Source organism: Pleurodeles waltl, chromosome 6 (genome assembly GCF_031143425.1).
Source record: "Pleurodeles waltl isolate 20211129_DDA chromosome 6, aPleWal1.hap1.20221129, whole genome shotgun sequence".
Classification (NCBI taxonomy): domain Eukaryota; kingdom Metazoa; phylum Chordata; class Amphibia; order Caudata; family Salamandridae; genus Pleurodeles; species Pleurodeles waltl.
In genome coordinates, this window is record NC_090445.1 from 890,167,480 (window position 1) to 890,187,376 (window position 19,897).

The window sequence follows — 19,897 nt, forward strand, 5'->3', positions numbered from 1 at the left end:
GCACTCGCGGGGGTACCGGTGTACAACCTTAATATGGGGGTGGTCATAATCTCGTGCTCCGTGCAAGTGACCCCCTCACAGCAGTAAACTATAGGGTAATTAGCGCACCCCATAGGGGAGAGTTCGTATCAAAAGGATCCCACTCTGATAACTGAATTGAAGCATCGTATCGGCAAAGGGTTTACATGGATTAGATAATTTCATCAGATGTCCTAGGGTTTACCACAGGGAGAGCTTTACTCGGTCCTGCAGAGGAGCTGGACCTTCGACCAGAGTTTGTAATGGACTCTAACTCTTCTACCAGCGGTGAGCAGCGCCCAGTTCCACTGCTGCTGATATATGCCATTACTGCCATCATTCTTTGGCATTCTTCATATGCTTCCGCGTCCATTGGAACAGCCCTGGTAGAACGTTTAGACTGTTGTCAGGAGCCAGTTCTGTGAGTGCAGTCTTCATGTGATCGCAAATCTGATGTACGGTCAGGTTGATGATCGAACCAGGTCCAGACCTCTGCCATGGAAGAACTGCGTGCCCTCTTTTGTTGCTACTCTCAATTTGGCTGGATACAACATTGCATATGGTATACCCATCTGGCGGAGCTTCTTTTTGGCTTCCTGAAAAGTAGAGCCCTGTTTCTGTACTTCACATTAAAAGTCTGGCAAGATTCGGACCGTACTATTTTCTATTGTGAACACACCCTCTTTTCAGGGCCCTGCCAAGGTTATGGTCGAGGACCTTATAATAAAGTAGTCTTGCAGAGTGTCTCCCTCTCCACAGATTTACCCCCTCCAGCTTCTTTTTTCTCTTTCGGGGAGTTTTCCCCATACTTTCAAGGAGCCATGGAATCTTGCTGTCAGGTGTGTGTTGCGGGCTGCCTCTGGGATTTGCAAGCAGAGAAGGACACCATCAAAATTGCTATCTGGTGCAGGAGATTGTTGCGTTGCGGTTCAGCAAAGGCGAGTCTTAATGCAGGTTCTGTTTGGGACTAGAGAGCCCGTCCCTGTCTAGCACTTTCTAGTTTCTCAGCCTGAACCCTGCAGTTTGTGGTAATTGGTCGAATTATGTCAGCAGGTTTCAGATTAACTCCCTCCACCACCACGCTGATCACTATTGGGGGGAAGAGGGGCTCTGTTCAGTAAGTGATCACTTAGTGGTGAATCAGCAGTGTACAGAAACCTTTGCTTATATAATCGCCCATGGGCCCTGCTTCAGAAGAAATCTGTTATTAGGCGCATTGTTGCAAGATGTCTCCAGCAATGTTTTATGCCCTGGACTTTGCAAGTAGTTGTTAATAATGTAAATAGTATGCCTTACTTGTCGGCATTTCCCTGCCTTCCAACATTTTTCACAGTTGGGTCTGGTAGCAACTTGCTATGCAGCGTCAAGGGCTGCCGTATTAGTCTGAGTCCCGTTCAGTACCTCTGATCCTGCGGGTCTTTAGGAGCCTCCTCCGTGCCTCCCACAACAGTCGTCAGGCCGGCTGCCATAGGGGCCCCCGCCACTCGCAGCAGGCCTGAGCGGGGTTGTAGCTCCTCCTCACCCAACCACCAGTCGCAGTGCAGGCGGCTTTACAGGTCCTCCAAGCTACATGCTGGACCCATGGGAAGGCAACAAGCGGTTCCTGGCGGCCACACAGCGCACACTCACCGTGCCATGCAGCTCTAACTGAGACGTTTCAGGTAAGGTCGCAATACCTTCTCTGCAGTCTTTTAGTTTCACTCAAGGGGGATGTGCAGGCCGGCCGTGCACTGCCGCTGACGCACTGCAGCCAGGTTTGCTCCAGCACTTCGTGGGCTGATGTCGAGCAACAGAGGCAGTGGCTGTTAGTCACTCAGTGTGCGCAACTTCGCAGTAGCGGTCTCCGATGGTTTCTCCTCAAATAAAGCTGCTAGGACAGCCTTCAGGGTCAGGGGCCGCTACCAGCCTGGATCACTTTTACGGGTCCTCCAGCGCCATTTTGATGTCGTCCCTGATGGGGTCAGTTGTCAGTGATTTCTGCCTCTTTCCTATAGCCGTAGCTCCTGCCGATACCTCAGGGCCACAGGATGGTGCTGGATGGGGGTTTCAGCAGCGGAAGCTGTGTAAGCTGTGTCTCACGCCATCAGTGTCAGGCCACAGCTCACCATTTATTGCCCACTTGAGGTAGTGGGATATTGTTTGCTTCACTCTGGAGACAATCTTATGCTTAAGAGTCGTTACCTGACTGGTATGTACCATACTCTATTTTAAGTATTTGCGTCCTCTGCTAGTATGCTAAAAGAGTATCTATACCTGGTTTCACCTTTCATGGAGTTTGCCATTTCTCCCATGGCAGACAGTTTTTATAACTTTTGAAATCTTACATTTTACTAGTATCCCTTATAGGGAGCTTGGGATATTACCAACTCTTTGGGTTTTCTTTACCACTGAGACGACTGGCTCCTACATCCCCTTGTACTGTCAAATAGGTTAGCTGTTGTGCTTCACTTTTTGACAGGAACATTTATCCTTTTCCTGTGATATCAATCTCTTCTTCAGGCTTTTTGGATTTTCAGGCCTCCCTTGTTTTAGTCCTGTAGGGTTCTATTACGTATGAATTGCAGTTTCCTGACTTAGGTCAGTGCATAATACATATTCGTAGAGCTGTATCTCTTGTCAATTTTGCTTAGTCTATTGTTAATACTTCTTGTTATTGAACTCCTTAGAGCTCCTTTACATTTGTCACTCTTGTGTTGTGTGCACAACGTCTTTCCTTTTGGAAGGCTTTTGCCCCTATTCAGGGATTCTTCTTTTCAATGAGAATATTATATATGTCATATCTGATAAAGTTTGTTATTGATACCTCATATACGTGCAATTGCTTTCTTTTAACATGGCTTGTTGTAGTTGAATTCACACTTGGAGGTGTATTGTTATTGGATGTATTCATTACATTCAGACAGATTTTTTTTCTAAGAATCTAGTCAGTTTTCTAGTTTCAGCATTGACCTCTATTTCCACTTTTATATTACGGCCCTGTTAGAAATGGGGTCTCTAGTTCGCAGAGGTATACACCCTTGTCTAAGTAGGGACCACAATCCTAGTCAGGGTAAGTCACTACACAGTCCAAATTATCCTGTGCCCACCCTCTGGTAGCTTGACACTGAGCAGTCAGGCTTAACTTAGAAGGCAATGTGTAAAGTATTTATACAGTAACACCACAAAAACAAACCACACAGGTTTAGAAAAATATAAAGAAATCAACAGTTGTCTCTTGTTAGCACAAAGTACCTGGTTTACATTAAATATAACATGCACGGAGACTGCAGAGGAGGAGATGCGTGGAAAAATAGGGTGTGCGTCGGAATTTCCAGCGCGGCACAGATGATACGTTGTTTCTTTCCACGTTGCAAGGGGCTTTGCGTCGATATCCGGTGCGAAGGCTTGGTACCTCACTGTGATGCAGGGATCTTTTTGACGCCCAGAGGCGATGCGTGGAAATCCTGAGCGAGCAGGATGAAGTCACAGGCATTGTGTCGATCCGGTAGGCAATGCATCACATTTTCTGTTGCACAGCAGGCACTGCATTGATTCTTCACTCAGGAAGTCAGGCTGCATCATTCCGGCTCAGCTGTGCGTTGATCCAATAAGGTTGTGCTTAGAATTTCCAGTCGCAACTCAGGCAGTGTCTGATTTGGTGGGGCCAGAGACCCATTTTATATACCTAGAAATGCCTTTGAAGTGGGGGAGACTTCAAAGAGTGGTTTTGAAGTGCACAAGGTCACTTTTCAGTACAGGTCTGTCTGCCAGGCTCTCAGTAGGGGGTTTGGCAGTCCATTCTGTGAGGGCAGGCCACTAGCCTTGGAAATGTAAGTGTCAGGCCATCCACCCTCCCAGCCCAGGAAGACCCACTCAGTATGAGGGTGAGTGCAGATGTGACTGAGCATCCTGTGTTTGTGGTTGTCTGGGTGAAATGCACAAGGGAGCTGCCACCCAGCCCAGACGTGGATTGTAGACAGGCCTTAAGGCACAGTTGGATTTTAAGTGCAGAGAAATGCTCACTTTCTAAAAGTGGCATTTCTAAGATAGTAATATAAAACTCAACTTCACCAATACGCAGGATTTCATATTACCATTCTGGCCATACTAAATTTGACCTGGTTACCCCTTTCCTAACTGAATCTACCACTCAAACAGTATGTGAGGGTAACCCTAATGCTATCCTATGAAAAGAGCAGGCCTCACAATAGTGGAAAACCAATGTAGGAGTTTTTCACTACCAGGACATATAAACCACACATGTACACGCCCTGCCTTTTAACTACATAGCACCCTGCTCTATGGGTTGCCTAGGGCCTACCTTAGGGGTGACTTATATGTAGAAAAGGGGGAGTTTGGGACTTGGCAAGTACTTTTAAATGCCAAGTCGAAGTGGCAGTGAAACTGCACACACAGGCCTTGCAATGGCAGGCCTCAAACATGGTTAAGGGGCTACTTATGTGGGTGTCACAAACAGTGCTGCAGGCCCATTAGTAGCATTCAATTTACAGGCCCTGGGCACGTGTAGTGCACTTTCCTAGGGACCTACAAGTAAATCAAATATGCCAATTGGGTATGAACTAATGTTACCATGTTTGTAGAGAGAGAGCACATGCACTTTAGCAGCGTTAAAGTGTGCAGAGTCCTAAAACCAGCAAAAACAGTGTCAGAAAAGTGGAGGGAGGCAGGTAAAAAGTTGGGGGGATGACCCCCCTAAGGCTGTCATATCTAACAGGCCCTTTTTGCCCTACCAAACAAAAAACTAAAATTAATACAAGGTAAATCATTTTCAGTGACAAACATATACACATCTATAGGTGTTATAGCTGTGTGTATGTATGTGTGCACATGTTTACATACATACATATGTTCTTGGTACTACATAGGCATTGATTCTTTCCTCCTATGTTAGTAAATGTGTGTTTTACGTATCTTGATAATGTTTGTATTATATTGCTACTTTCCTAGAGCTAAAATATTTCATATACCAAATTATTAGTCTTGTTCTCTGCATTGAGGGCAACTGTCTGCTTTCTCTGCACGAGATACTCTATTGTGTTTGCCTCTTGATGTAGGTCTGTTTGGCATATACTTTTCCATGGTGAGAGGTACTTCTCCATGGCCAGTTGTGCTGCTGTGTGTTCCAGCAGCGTGGAACCTGCATCTACAACGTACATCTAGGAATGGATTGATGTATATCCACAACTCAGTTGCTGATGCTATCATGCGGTCACGGGTAGTTTTTCTTATACACGTTTTCTTGTTTTGATGCTCACAATGCTGTGGTAATTTACACAGTTTTTACCAAATTGTTCGTACATGGGTTTTTACTCCAAGCCAGTAGCTTTATCTTAGGTACTACTATTCACAGTTTACATTGATTGCTCATGTTCATATAGCTTTCTTCATTCCATGTTTTTTATGGTTCTTGACTCCTACTCAGTGGTTCCTCTGTGGAGTCCTTGGTAGTGCAATCTGTTAAGTCTCACATACCTTCTTCTGTATGTCAGTCTTTTCACTTTTTTTCTAGCCTGCGTCTGTTCTCGGAACCCCTTTTCTTACAGTTGTCTTTTCATAACACTTTTTCTAATGAGGATGTTCTTTCTCATTTGTGTTTTTTCTGCATACTTAGGCTTTTTCACCAGTACTAAATCAACTTTCCTTCTGGATAAAAGGCTTTCACTGTGGTTAAGTCGCTTATGACACATGATGGCCATTCTAGTAGGGATGAGTTTATTCTATGCTTTAACAAGGATAAGCTTCTTTCTATGTTCTTCTATTTTATTGTGTTGTTCACCTAGGCTTACTACCACAGGTTGAGATGTCGTGGCATGTGTTATTTTTCTAATTGTTCTTCTTTTCTGGTCTTTTACCCTTGTTCTCGATTGTTTTTTATGACACTTAGACACTTTTGAGGGTCTCAGTTTACAGCCCCTCCTCTGAGGTTTTTATGCTTTGGGTTCTGCTTCTAAGTTAAGTAATCTGCTGCTAGATGTCTCTATCAGATGAACAAGTTCTCTTCCAGGGGATCCTCATCAACAGTCATAAACATTTAATATTCCCGCCCTTGTGCGGGGACCCCGGAGCATATATCAAATATACACATATTATACATGTGTAATAAATAATCATGCAGACTATCATGTTAAAAACAGGCTAAAAATGCTTTATTTCTATGAAGTTTTTGTTATTTGTTTTTTTTTTATATTAAATACTACAATAGAGCATACATATGTGCCCAAGCTCCTAAAACTAGGATTAGTGAAGTGAGCAGTAGCAAACTCTAGAGAAGAAATAGAAAAAACTGCATTGAAAAACACTGAAGCATTCTTAGCCAATAGGCTGCATGCAGGTTAACACAGGAGAACCATAAAAACTTTGGCACCGTGCCTTTAAGACCCTGAGCACCTCCAGTATCCCACCATCCTCCAAACCATACAGGAGCGGCTCGATCCAAAGCAGAAAAAAATACATATGCAGCCTCTCACTGGTCGAATTCTTGCTAAGGATGTACAGCCGGCACCCCAACCATCAAAGCACTTGCTATCCTTTGAAGAGGCTATTGACTTGCCAGAGCCTTTCAAGAGGAAGGAAGACATTGCCACCAGTCCTTTGCAACTTCTTTTTCCTGCATCTCCACCACCACCTGCCCCTCCCTCTCCACCACCACCCTGTTCAACACACCACTCACATAATAATATAAGGGACATCACACCAAAGGCTCCCCGATCCAGATCTTTTCCTGGCCAAGTCGTCACCCCCTGATGATACAACATCTTTCCAGGAATTAATTGCTACAGAGGCAGCTTATCATCAGGTCCCTTTACACAAGGACCCCATTGCAGATGATTTTCTCTTCAAAACGTTTTCCAGCACCAGTAGGGCATGTCAATACCTTCCTATGTTGAAGGGAATACTCTGACATTCGGATTACATTTTTAAAGACCCTGTGCGGGCACACATATTTACACCCAGGGTCAATAAAAAATATAAAACTGCACCCTCAGACCCAGTTTATGTCAAGGACCAACTTACCATCCCATTCACTGGTGGTATCTAACACCCGTAGGAGGTTCAATTCCCATCCCTGATAAGGAGTCAAAACTTGTTGACGCATCTGGAAAAAAGTTGTCAGCAAAAGCTGTCAATTATAGGTGAATTACCAACATCCAAGGGTTGTTAGCAAGATACAATAGGGACCCTTGGAATGAAAAGTAGGAACTCCTCTAACATCTCCCTGACGAATACAAAAAGAGGGGTCGAGAAATTGTCCAAGAGGGCAAATTAATATCCAATAACTCCATCAGGTGTACCTTTGATTGAACCGACCCAACTGCAGGGGCATTAATACTTATATACTGCTGTGTAGGCACGCTTGGTTGCACATATATGGCTGCAAGCCAGAAGTGCAGCAAACACTGTTGAAAGTCCCATTCGACAAGCAATATGTTTGGTCCCCAAGCGGACCAAGCATTAGAATGAATGAAAAGGACACGGAAGTAGCAAAGTTTATGGGGTGCTCCAAACCCCCCACTTGTGGTTCCTTTCAACCACCTTTATACTAACAAGATGCCACAGCTTTATCCTCAGATGCCTCTACCTCCTCACACAAAAAGCAACATCAAGCCTCCCCTTCAAGGGGACATTTCAGAGGCACATACAGGGGGAACAATTTCAAGGGTCACTGAAAGGGTCCCTCCGTTCGCACCACACCCTTCCCCTCCAAACAGTGACTCTCTTCTTATTCCCTCTGATCATCTAACACCTGTCAGGGGGTGCCGGCAACAGTTCTCCTCCTTCTGGGAAACTATAACATTAGATCAGTGGGTGTTATCCAACATGGTTATTGTCTGGAGCTCATCACCACAACTCCAAACATCCCACCTCTCAGACACAAACTCTCTGTAGAACATCAAAACCTGCTCAAACAGGAAGTGTAGGCTCTCTGCTCAAAAGAGTCATAGAGCCTGTCCCTCTTCAACTACAAGGGTCAGGAGTGTACTCACTATACTTTCTGATCCATAAAAAAGAAGGATTGCTGCATTCCATATTAGACCATAGACCCTTTAACTCATTACATACTTTTAGAACACTTCCTCATGGTCAGTCTCCAAGACGTGATCCCATTGCTCTAAAAAGTGCAACTTTATGTCAGCACTAGACTTAAAAGATGCTTACTTTTACATCCCGATCTATCCAACTCAATGCAAATACCTCAGGTTTGTTATAGCAGGAAACTATTACCAGTTCAAGGTGCTCCCACTCAGTCACTACTGCACCACTGGTGTTCACCAAATGCCTAGCAGTAGAAGCAGCACATCTATGCAAACAGAACATTCATGTCTTCCCATTCTCATCAAAGCCAGTACACCCCTGTTGTGTCAGCAACACAGTCAGACCACTCTACATATTCTCCATCAACTAGCGTTTACCTTCAACATACGGAAGTCTCACCTTCACAGATTCAGCCCTTTTTAGGGGCTATTCTCAACACACAACTGGGATTAGCATACCCACATGTGACCAGGATTCAGAACATCGAAGCCCTACTGCAACAGTTTCACCCAACCAACACATAACAGTCAAAACAGTCATGTGACTCTTAGGCATGATGGCATCTTGCATTGAAATAGTCCTACATGTACGACTACATATGGGCCCACTGTGGAAATGCTTGGCACACCAATGGTCTCAGTCTGAAGTTCAGTTAGAAGATCTAGTGTTGGTAGATAGCCGCACACATCACTCTCTGCAGTGGTGGAACTCCTAAAATCTGTCAAAGCGATGGCCATTTCTCGACCTTGTTTCCCATGTCATTCTCACAGCGGATGCATTCCTCACACATGCCAAAGTAAAAAACAGTTAAAGAATGAAATATATAAAATATGTCATGTCTAAACTAACTTGACAAACATAAATGTAAATTTACTTGAAACTCAGTTTGCTGAAAAAATGATATGGAGGGAGTGGAGCAGCATGTCCATGGGCAGCTAGTGGTTATTTCACCTCCTTGGCTGCACAGAACATACATATCAAAAGACAATCTAAAAAATTAATAAACATTAGAAACATCTTGTTTGGAAGACAGTCCAGAATCACTTACTAAGCAGTATGAAATAAGAAGCACAGGACAATGTAGCAACAAATTAGTTTGTAACATATAGCACAACTAGATTAATCTCTAAAGAGACTCAGCATGTCTAGAGTTTTACCAGGGCCTTTGGTGCTAGTGTAAAGTAGACAACATGGTTCTCTTCCAGGGGATCCTCATCAATAGTCATAAACATTGAATATTCCCGCCCTCGTGCGGGGACCCCGGAGCATACTTAAAATACACACATGTAAAAGTATGAAATATGCACAAAAAAAATAATATATATATATATATATATATATATATATATATATAAAACATTTGTAGTAGACAATTTTCATACCAAACTCATGTATATGTGTGTACAACAGCAATGCAGACTATATTCATAAACAGGCTAAAATGCTTTATTTCTATGGAGTTTTTTTATTAAACAGTCCCTTTCAAAATTACAATACGAGAAAAAACTTTCCAAAGCCCCATAGCTGGGCCCAGGGAAAGAAGCAGTAGCAACATCAGTGAAAAAAGAGAAAAAACTACATTGAAAACAATGGAGCATTATTAGCCAATAGGCTGCATGCAGGTTAATACAGGAGAACTATAAAAATCTGGCACCGTGCCTTTAAGACCCTGAGCACCGCCAGGAGAGGTGACAATTGGTTTACAGTTAGGTCAGTTCTTTTTTCCGGCTTCTTCTGAGAGGATCCTGGAGCATTGAGCTCTCAGTTTTTCAGAGTTTTTCTCAGGAAAATATTTAAAAACAGCGTTTTTTCTACCTTCACTTGACATTTTACACCTTTGTCTGAGGCAAGGGATTTTTTCCTCACTGAATAACGCCTTCTCTTTTTGTGAAGTGCCCTTCCTGTGGGAAGAAGAAGGCCAGTCAGATCCACACTCTCTCTGCATTGTGTGTTTGCCTCAGAGTCACTGCCCTGACACTTGCAGACACTGCAAGAACATGTCAAAAAGGACTCTGAAGGACAGGGAGAAGATCAGACTTCATGGTCTTCATGAGAGGCAGAAGACATCGTCCTCTTCACTCCCCAGGCAGCCAACAAGCCATTCTCAGGAGAGACAGGCTAGATCGACGTCAGCTGGTAGGAAGGTACCTGTTTGTTCCCTGTCGACGTCATCGCTGCCACGTCACATCGTCATAGATCGCCGTCAACGGCGACCCGACCGACGACGAGGGATATGACGTCGAAGGTACATAGCCACCATAAGGGCAGATCTCCGTCGATGGCAACCCACCGATCAACGTTGAGCCAGCACCGGCGTTCTCATTCACCGTCGAAGGCCTCGCACCCCTCGGCGGCACGGAAGATGACGTAGAGATCGGCTCAACGGCGAGAGCAGAGACATCCCTCGTCGGCGGCCCATCACTCGACGGCGAAGCACACGACGTCGAGCAGGTCGCGGTCAAGGGACCACCGGTCACCGCCGAGGCGTTCGACGTCGAGACCAGAGCAGTCAGTGGTACTCCCTTCGACGTCGTTGCAACTGTCGATGTCGACACAGGTGTTGCCTATCTCACAGGGAGAAGAGCGCGGGCTACCGCCGGTTGATAAGAACACTCCAAGTCCAGTGGCCTCCTAAGGAGTGGTTCGTCCGGGAGGTCGAGAGTCGCTTTGTCTGGGCTCCTCTCGCCCATCAACTTGTCGCCAAGGTGGTTGGAGAGTCTTAATAAAACTACTGCTTCTTCAGACTAGCAATACTCCAGAATGTACTCACCTTTGGCTTCTCTCCCGAGGACACCATCGCCAACAGCGCGGACAGAACGGGCTCGTTCTGCATCTCGCCAGTCTGCCTCTAGGCCTTGGCGCGCTGCAAGAAGATCTCGGAGCAGGTCATGCTCCCAGAGAAGATCCAGATCAAGATCACACCGTCACAGAAGGTCTCCTTCTTGGTCCACATCGTCGGGGTCTTCAGTAAGAGGGTACTCCCCGATTCTAATGGATTCTCCACCAGCTAGAGTTTACTCGGTGGACGACATTACAACTTTTAACGAGGTGCTTCTCAGGGGAGCACAGAAATTGAATATTGAGGTCCCGGAGCCTTCGACCTCCTCATCCGTAATCTTTGAAACCCTGCAACACAGGGTGGTTTCAAAGAAATTGTTACCGCTGGTGCCTGGCCTTCTACAGCCAACCATGGACACCTTTTTAGCACCAGACAACCTCCGATCAGCTCCTGCTAGGATCTTAGAGAAATACAAGGCACCTGATCAAGATCCTTTGCTTCTCAGGTCTGATCCACCGCCAGACTCAGTCATATTGGCCGCAGCCCGCAAGACGCACTCAGTGGCATAATCCTCCACGGTTCCACCGGACAAGGAGAGTAGGCACCTGGACTCTCTGGGGAGGAAGATGTGTGGCACGGCGGCTTCAATGATGAAGGGCTCCAGAGCCTTTGCACTCCTAGGCAGATACGATCGCTCACTCTGGGACTCCCTGAGCAGGTTTACAGAAAAATTGCCTAGAGAGGACAGACAGGATTTTCAGGAGATCCTTCAGGAGGGAAGTCTGGTCTCCAATCAGGTCATCAGTGCGGCAGCAGATGGTGCAGACTTGGCAGCACATGAGGTCTGTGCGGAAAGGTCTTCCTGGCTAAGACTCACAGGCTTGAAGCAGGAAGCGCAGCAGCGTATCCTAAACCTTCAGTTTAACGGAAACTCGCTTTTTGGAACCCACACAGATGAGGAGATGGCGCGTATGAAAGCGGAGGTGGACACCATGAGGGCAGTGGGCCTCAAGAGAAGGAAGGACTTCAGGCGAAGATATAGGCCTTACGACAGGCGCCCGTTCCAACAGAGGGTTCAAACCCCTCATTGGTTCCAGAGGCCACAACAGAAACAAGGGCGTCCACTCTTCCAGTTTCGTAAAGCCACAAGAGACCGAGGGTCAAGCAGACCTCAGCAGTCTACCCCCAAAGCTCCGGCAAAACAATGAGGACTCGCTTCCCTTAATACCGTGCACCACTCCGGTTGGGGGAAGTATCACAGCGTTCATTCACGAGTGGCGTGGCATGACAAAAGACAAATGGGTGCTCAACATTGTAGAGAATGGGTTCTCTCTTCTTTTCCGGCAACCTCCTCCGCAGTTGCCACCAACCAAATGCAATCCGGCTCACATGAGATTATTACGCAAAGAGGCTCACGCTCTTTTACAGAAAAAAGCAATAGAAAAGGTTCCAGTCGCACACAGAGGGAAAGGGGTGTACTCCTGCTACTTTCTGGTAGCAAAGAAGGGTCGAGAAGGAGTTTTCAGACCGATTCTAGACTTGAGGCTACTGAACAAATACATAAAGAAGCAAAAGTTCAGGATGCTGGCTCTCCACCAGATTTTTCCTCAACTGCATCGAGGAGACTGGATGTGCTCCATAGACCTGCAAGATGCGTATTTTCATATCCCGATCATTCCCAAACATTGGAAATTCCTACGATTCCTGATAGCCTCCCAACACTATCAGTTCAAGGTGCTTCCGTTCGGCCTAAAATCTGCCCCTTGCGTTTTCTCCAAATGTGTAGCAATGGTAGCGGCGCATTTAAGGAAGCAGAAAATCTTCATTTATCCATACCTAGACGACTGGCTACTGAAAGCCTCCTCTCCGGAGCAGGCGAAAAACCATCTGGACATTGTGCTCAGTGTTTTCAGATCTCTAGGTCTACAAGTCAACTACCAAAAGTCCACCCTTATCCCAACACAAACCCTCCACTACCTGGGAGCAATACTGAATACAGAGCTCGAAAGAGTGTATCCTTCGGAGGGACGACTGTTATCAATAAGGAGGAAGTGTCAAGACCTGAGTGCCCACGCACCTACGGCCCGTCAGGTGACATCTCTGTTGGGCTCCATGGCCTCTTGCATTTTCATTGTCCCGAATGCCAGATTGCATATGAGGCCTCTTCAAGAGGCTCTGGAGAACAACTGGAACCAGCATACAGGCCACTGGGAGGACAGAATGCTTCTTCCGATAGGAGCACGACAATCGTTACGATGGTGGATGCACAGACATCACCTGTCAGTAGGAGTTCCTTTTAATCAGCCGATCCCGTCCGATACTCTGGTAACGGATGCGTCGCTTCAGGGATGGGGAGCTCATCTGGGTTTCCTTCAAGCTCAGGGCCTGTGGTCCAACAAAGAAAGAGCATACCACATCAACCTGCTGGAGCTCAGTGTCACGGTGTAGGTACTCCTCAGACTCGGTGTGATGCAAACAAGGTCCACCTCCTGACACCACCAAGTCACTGATAAAAAACCACAGTGCATTGGAGTAATCAAGCGAGGGAAGGAAGGGGAAGGATCAGCAGGGACGGGATAACTGTAAAGAAAAATACACAGTGTTAATTATCACATTGTCTGTCTATTCTCATAAGATCTCACTAAAACCAAAACGACCTGGCCTGCCCATAACTCATAAGGGCAGAACTAGTCCAAAGCCTGACTATGTTCCATCAGTATCACCAATGGATGACCCAAGCCAACTACGGCCACTAATAATCACCTAAGGGTCTCACCGCCCTTCCTCCTAAACAATACTACAGTACGTATAACGAAACAAACATGAGGAGAAAGAATAAGGTGAAGAAAATCTATTTTGTACTTCTTCCTATGATTCAGTTAACCCACTAAGCCTTTCGTTAATGTCACGTATATTTGAAGAAGTAACTCGTTCATATCTCAGTGAAGGTTGACAAGAATTATTTGTCCCGGCTGTTTGGAATCCTGCAAACAGTAAATCTCATTCTGAATTGCCGCCAACAAAAAGCCAAAAAGATTATGTCTCATAAGATCGCCGTTCCTTTATTATGGTACCTCAAAAAGTAAAGTGCTCCAATATATGACAGTCACCCACAACCTGGCCGTAAGGAATGCAGAAGTAAAGAAAGGCGATAGCCTCCGGCAAGTAGCAAGCTTGCCGCTTACCACTTTCTTAGTACTTGGAATTCGAAAGGAGGAGCAGCTAGGAACTCCTTCTGCCGGTAAAAAGTCAGTTTCCAGGAGGGGGCCCTGATGAATCGCATTCCTCTTTTCCGGCCGCCGATGAATTCCCCCCTGGGGAACGCCGTCCGCTCCTACTTCGTTGAGGCTCCGACCTGCCTCATTAGCACAAATAACGCACACCCTTTCCAGGGTGCGCCGACTTTTACGCGATCTCTACCGCGCTGGGCTTCATGGGAGGTGTAGTCCCTAATGACTACAATCTCCCGATCGGCCCTGTAGGCGCCGGCTAGCACCTGACAGTACGCCCACCTCCAAAGCGCCTCCTAGGGCCAGGTTTAGTGGGATGACAAGCATGAAACCGTTGCACCGCCCTAGTGGCATGAACATTGCCTTCCGGCTCCCATGAATCCTCCTCGGCCTCATACCCTTTCCACGACACCAAGTACCATAACTTACCCCCCCGTAGTTTGGAATCCAACACCTTGCGCACCTCATACTCCAGCTGCCCGTCTCTAACCACCGGAGGCACCGCCCGCCGGGTCGCGGACAGAGCTGGCTTCAAAAGGCTGCAATGAAACACCGGATGGATTCTTAAGGAAGCAGGTAAGTTGAGACGGTAAGCCACAGGGTTTATCTTGCGTACCACCTCATAAGGACCAATGTAACGAGGATGAAAGATGCTACGCATCTTAAAACGTATATACTTGGTGGAAAGCCACACTCGGTCCCCTGGCTGATACACCGGCCCCTCACGCCGATGTACATCGCCCCATTTCTTATACTGTTCCTTGGCTTTATCCAAATTAAGTCGTATTTTTTTTTGCATGGATTGTAGGTTCTTAACCATAGCATGGACAGTAGGTTGATCCGTGGCATCCCGAGGTATGATTATGGGCAACATCTCCGCGTGGAACCCTGTGTTAGCACGAAAAGGAGACTCCCTTATCGAGCTATGCCAAGCATTGTTGTACGATAGCTCGGCCAGCCATAGCAATGACACCCACGATTCCTGCGCGTCTTTTGCATAGCACCTCAGATATTTCTTCAGGGTTTGGTTGAGACGCTCCGTCTGGCCATCGGTTTGTGGGTGAAAACTGGTGGATAGGGCGGATTCAATGCGCAGAACCTTGCACCACATGTGCCAAAACCTAGCAACGAACTGGGGGCCTCTGTCTGAAATAATGGTTCTTGGTAAACCATGTAACCGCACCACTTGAGACAGAATTAGATGGGCGGTCTGACTTGCTGTAGGTAGGTTTCTACAAGGGAGAAAGTGACCCATCTTGGTAAGACTATCGATTACCACCATGATAGCATTGTACCCCTGATCCATTGGCAATCCTACCACGAAATCCACGCTGATGGTTTGCCATGGTTTTTCCGGAGTGGGCAAAGGCATCAGCTTGCCCTGGCTCTTCGCGTTTTCTCCCTTGGATCGAGCACATATCTCACACCGAGCTACCCATGTCGCAACGTCCTTAGCCCAACCTTTCCACCTGAAATGTCGTTGAACTATTTGCGCAGTTTTGGTGTACCCCGGATGACCAGCTGTTACCGCATCATGACACCAATTGAAGGCTTGCATTCGAAGTTCAGGTGTTGGTAAATACAAACGATTACCTTGCAACGGTATTCCATGCTTAAGGGTACGGTCCTGACTTACTTCGGCCCACTCCTTCCACTGAGCAGCAGACTTATGCTTAGAGACCTTTTCTAGGAAGTGAGATATATGAAGGGCACAAAGCACTTTTTCCGGTTGGATGATTGCTTCATCAGGTCTTGAAGTGATGTTCCTCGCGTCCCTTTGTCTAGACAGTGAATCTGCCTTGCGATTGTCGACCCCAGGACGGAAGGTTACTACAAACTCATATTCTGAAAAGAACAGCATCCACCTCATTTGCCGCTGGGTAAGCTGTCTAGCCTCCTTCATATACTGCAGGTTTCGGTGATCAGTATATACCGTGACCGGGTGTTGGGCCCCCCAGAGATAGTGTCTCCATTCTTGAAATGCCTTCTTGATGGCTAGTAGTTCTTTTTCTGCCACCGTATAGTTGAGTTCCGCAGCAGATAGCTTCTTAGATAAAAACGCCACCGGATGAAGCTGTCCCGAGGTCTTGTTTCTTTGGGATAACACAGCCCCAATGGCTATATCCGAGGCATCTGCTTCGACTATAAAAGGTACTTCTGGCTGTGGATGCTGAAGTATAGGCGCTGAGCAGAAGGCCTGTTTTAAGAAGCAGAAGGCCTCCTCTGCCTCCTCTGACCAAACAAAAGACACTCCCTTTCTTAGCAACCTTGTTATAGGTGACACAATGTGGGAAAAATGACAGATGAATCTTCTATAGTAATTGGAAAACCCCAGGAAGCATTGCACGTCTCTCACACTAGTGGGCACTGGCCACTCTTGAACCGCCTGTATTTTTCTTGTCGACATGCAGAACCCTTCCGGGCTTAAATCCACCCCCAAGAACTCAACCTTCTGTACATGGAACTCGCATTTGCTCAGTTTGCAATAAAGATGGTGCTGTTGCAATGCCTGGAGTACTAGGGAAACATGTTCCATGTGCCGCTCTAAGGAGGTAGAATACACCAATATGTCATCTATATAAACAATCACAAAGTGGTCTACGTATTCTTTGAGAACATCGTTCAGAAAGTATTGGAAAGCCGCCGGGGCGTTACACAACCCGAACGGCATTACCAAGTATTCAAACAGGCCATAACGGGTCTTGAACGCCGTCTTCCATTCATCCCCTTCACGGATTCTGACCAGATGGTAAGCCCCCTTCAGATCCAACCTTGTATAGATAGTTGCCTCTTTCACCTGTTCCAATAACACAGGAATGAGGGGAAGAGGGTATCTATTCCTTATCGTGTTCTTGTTCAGCATTCGATAATCGATGCAGGTTCTCAACTCTTTATTTGCTTTAGCTATGAAAAAGAGTGGAGAAGCTGCCGGAGAACAAGATGGTCTAATGAACCCGATTTCCAGGAAATGGTCCAGATATCTTCGCAAATGTTTGGTTTCTGGGTCTGATAGAGCATATACCCTACAAGAAGGAAGGAGTGCTCCCGGAATCAGATCTATCTTGCAATCGTATATACGATGGGGTGGCAATGTCTCCGCCTGACCTTCGTCGAACAAATCCTTGAACTTGGCGTAAACAGAGGGCAATATCACCGCTTTCTCCACCACTGTGGCCAACTGTAACCCTTGAGCCAACGCTAACGCGGGGGGGTTATCATATAAGGAACAGACTTTCTCACTCCTCACGGACTGAAAACTAACCGTCTTGGTTTGCCAATCGATAACAGGATTGCTCTTTCTTAGCCAGGGCATTCCCAAAATTATTTCATACTGAGGAGCCTCTATTATATCTAGCCTGATTATTTCTCTGCGTGCCGGAGATACTCCACTGAAAACCAACCCCACATCCTCAGTTTGTTCAGTAAGGGGTCCAGACTTCAGTGGTGTACCGTCAACTGCCAACACAATTTCGGGGTTCTTTCTTGGAATTCTCAGAAGTCCCAGTCTCTTAACCACCCCTTCATCTATTAAATTACCCGTGGCTCCTGAGTCTATCATTGCCCATACAGGATGGTTTCGATCTTGGGACACCAGCTCTACGGATAACAACAGGTGTGACGCCTTTTCTTCTTGTGGCAAGAGGGTTAAAGAAGTCAACCGGAACCCCGATAGGGGTTCTATAAAGGGCAAATCCTCTTTCTCTGATATCTTCCCTGACGTCACCGCGGCCTTTTGAGTGGGGGAGTAGGAGAACCTTTTTCTTGTTTTTTGGGGACATTCTCTCACATAATGACCCTTCCTGCCGCAATACATGCACAACCCCTGTACCCTCCTACTCTCTTTTTCGGCCTTTGACAGAGGTGCCCTAACGGCTCCCACTTCCATAGGTTCCCCGCATAAATCATGGGAATTAGGAACTGGTCGCCCCTCTCTTTCTGGAATGACCGGCCGCCTATCACCCGCTCTACGCTCTCCCCTTCTCTCTGCTAGCCGATGATTCAATCTCAAGGTAAGATTCACAAGTTCAGTACACGTGGAAGGCTGTGGATCTATTTGGGCTAGGATATCCTTCATGTCGTCTCTTAATCCTTGATAATAGAGAGACATTCTTTTCTCCTCTGGCCACTCTGATTCCGCTACCAGTCTATTGAAGGTGGTAAGATAAGTAACCAGGTCAGACCTCCCCTGTCTCAGTTCCAGCAATTCTCTATCAGCACTAAAGGTGGTTGTTCTGTGATCAAACACCTTCTCAAAGGCCGACCGAAAGGCATTCCAATCCGATAATAATGGGTCATCATTTCTAACTAACGGCACTGCCCAGTTGGCTGCATCTCCCGAGAGATAAGAAATAGCGAACATTACCCTGGAAAGGTTAGAGGGAAAAGACGCCGGTCTACATGAGAATTGAAGAGACAACTGCGTTAAAAAAGCCTGAACTTTCCTGGGGTCCCCTGAAAACCGTTCCGGACTGGCCAAAGGGATTGGAGGGGAGACGTTCACGGTTATCTGTGGTGTAGATGCTGAGGCATCGAAGGGATTCCTAGTAAGCCTTTCTACCTTGTCCCTTAGTGCCGCTGCCTCCACCCTAGAATCGGCCAACTCTTGCTGCACTAACACTAACGCCTGTAATACATCATCCATAGATGCCATCTTTGCATTACACCGAGCAGGAGGAGTAATATTCGTGGGTGCGTTATTCTGTCACGGTGTAGGTACTCCTCAGACTCGGTGTGATGCAAACAAGGTCCACCTCCTGACACCACCAAGTCACTGATAAAAAACCACAGTGCATTGGAGTAATCAAGCGAGGGAAGGAAGGGGAAGGATCAGCAGGGACGGGATAACTGTAAAGAAAAATACACAGTGTTAATTATCACATTGTCTGTCTATTCTCATAAGATCTCACTAAAACCAAAACGACCTGGCTTGCCCATAACTCATAAGGGCAGAACTAGTCCAAAGCCTGACTATGTTCCATCAGTATCACCAATGGATGACCCAAGCCAACTACGGCCACTAATAATCACCTAAGGGTCTCACCGCCCTTCCTCCTAAACAATACTACAGTACGTATAACGAAACAAACATGAGGAGAAAGAATAAGGTGAAGAAAATCTATTTTGTACTTCTTCCTATGATTCAGTTAACCCACTAAGCCTTTCGTTAATGTCACGTATATTTGAAGAAGTAACTCGTTCATATCTCAGTGAAGGTTGACAAGAATTATTTGTCCCGGCTGTTTGGAATCCTGCAAACAGTAAATCTCATTCTGAATTGCCGCCAACAAAAAGCCAAAAAGATTATGTCTCATAAGATCGCCGTTCCTTTATTATGGTACCTCAAAAAGTAAAGTGCTCCAATATATGACAGTCACCCACAACCTGGCCGTAAGGAATGCAGAAGTAAAGAAAGGCGATAGCCTCCGGCAAGTAGCAAGCTTGCCGCTTACCACCTTCTTAGTACTTGGAATTCGAAAGGAGGAGCAGCTAGGAACTCCTTCTGCCGGTAAAAAGTCAGTTTCCAGGAGGGGGCCCTGATGAATCGCATTCCTCTTTTCCGGCCGCCGATGAATTCCCCCCTGGGGAACGCCGTCCGCTCCTACTTCGTTGAGGCTCCGACCTGCCTCATTAGCACAAATAACGCACACCCTTTCCAGGGTGCGCCGACTTTTACGCGATCTCTACCGCGCTGGGCTTCATGGGAGGTGTAGTCCCTAATGACTACAATCTCCCGATCGGCCCTGTAGGCGCCGGCTAGCACCTGACACTCAGAGCAGTTCATCTGGCTCTCAAGTCTTTTGCTCCATCGATTCAGGGGAAATCTCTCCTAGTACAA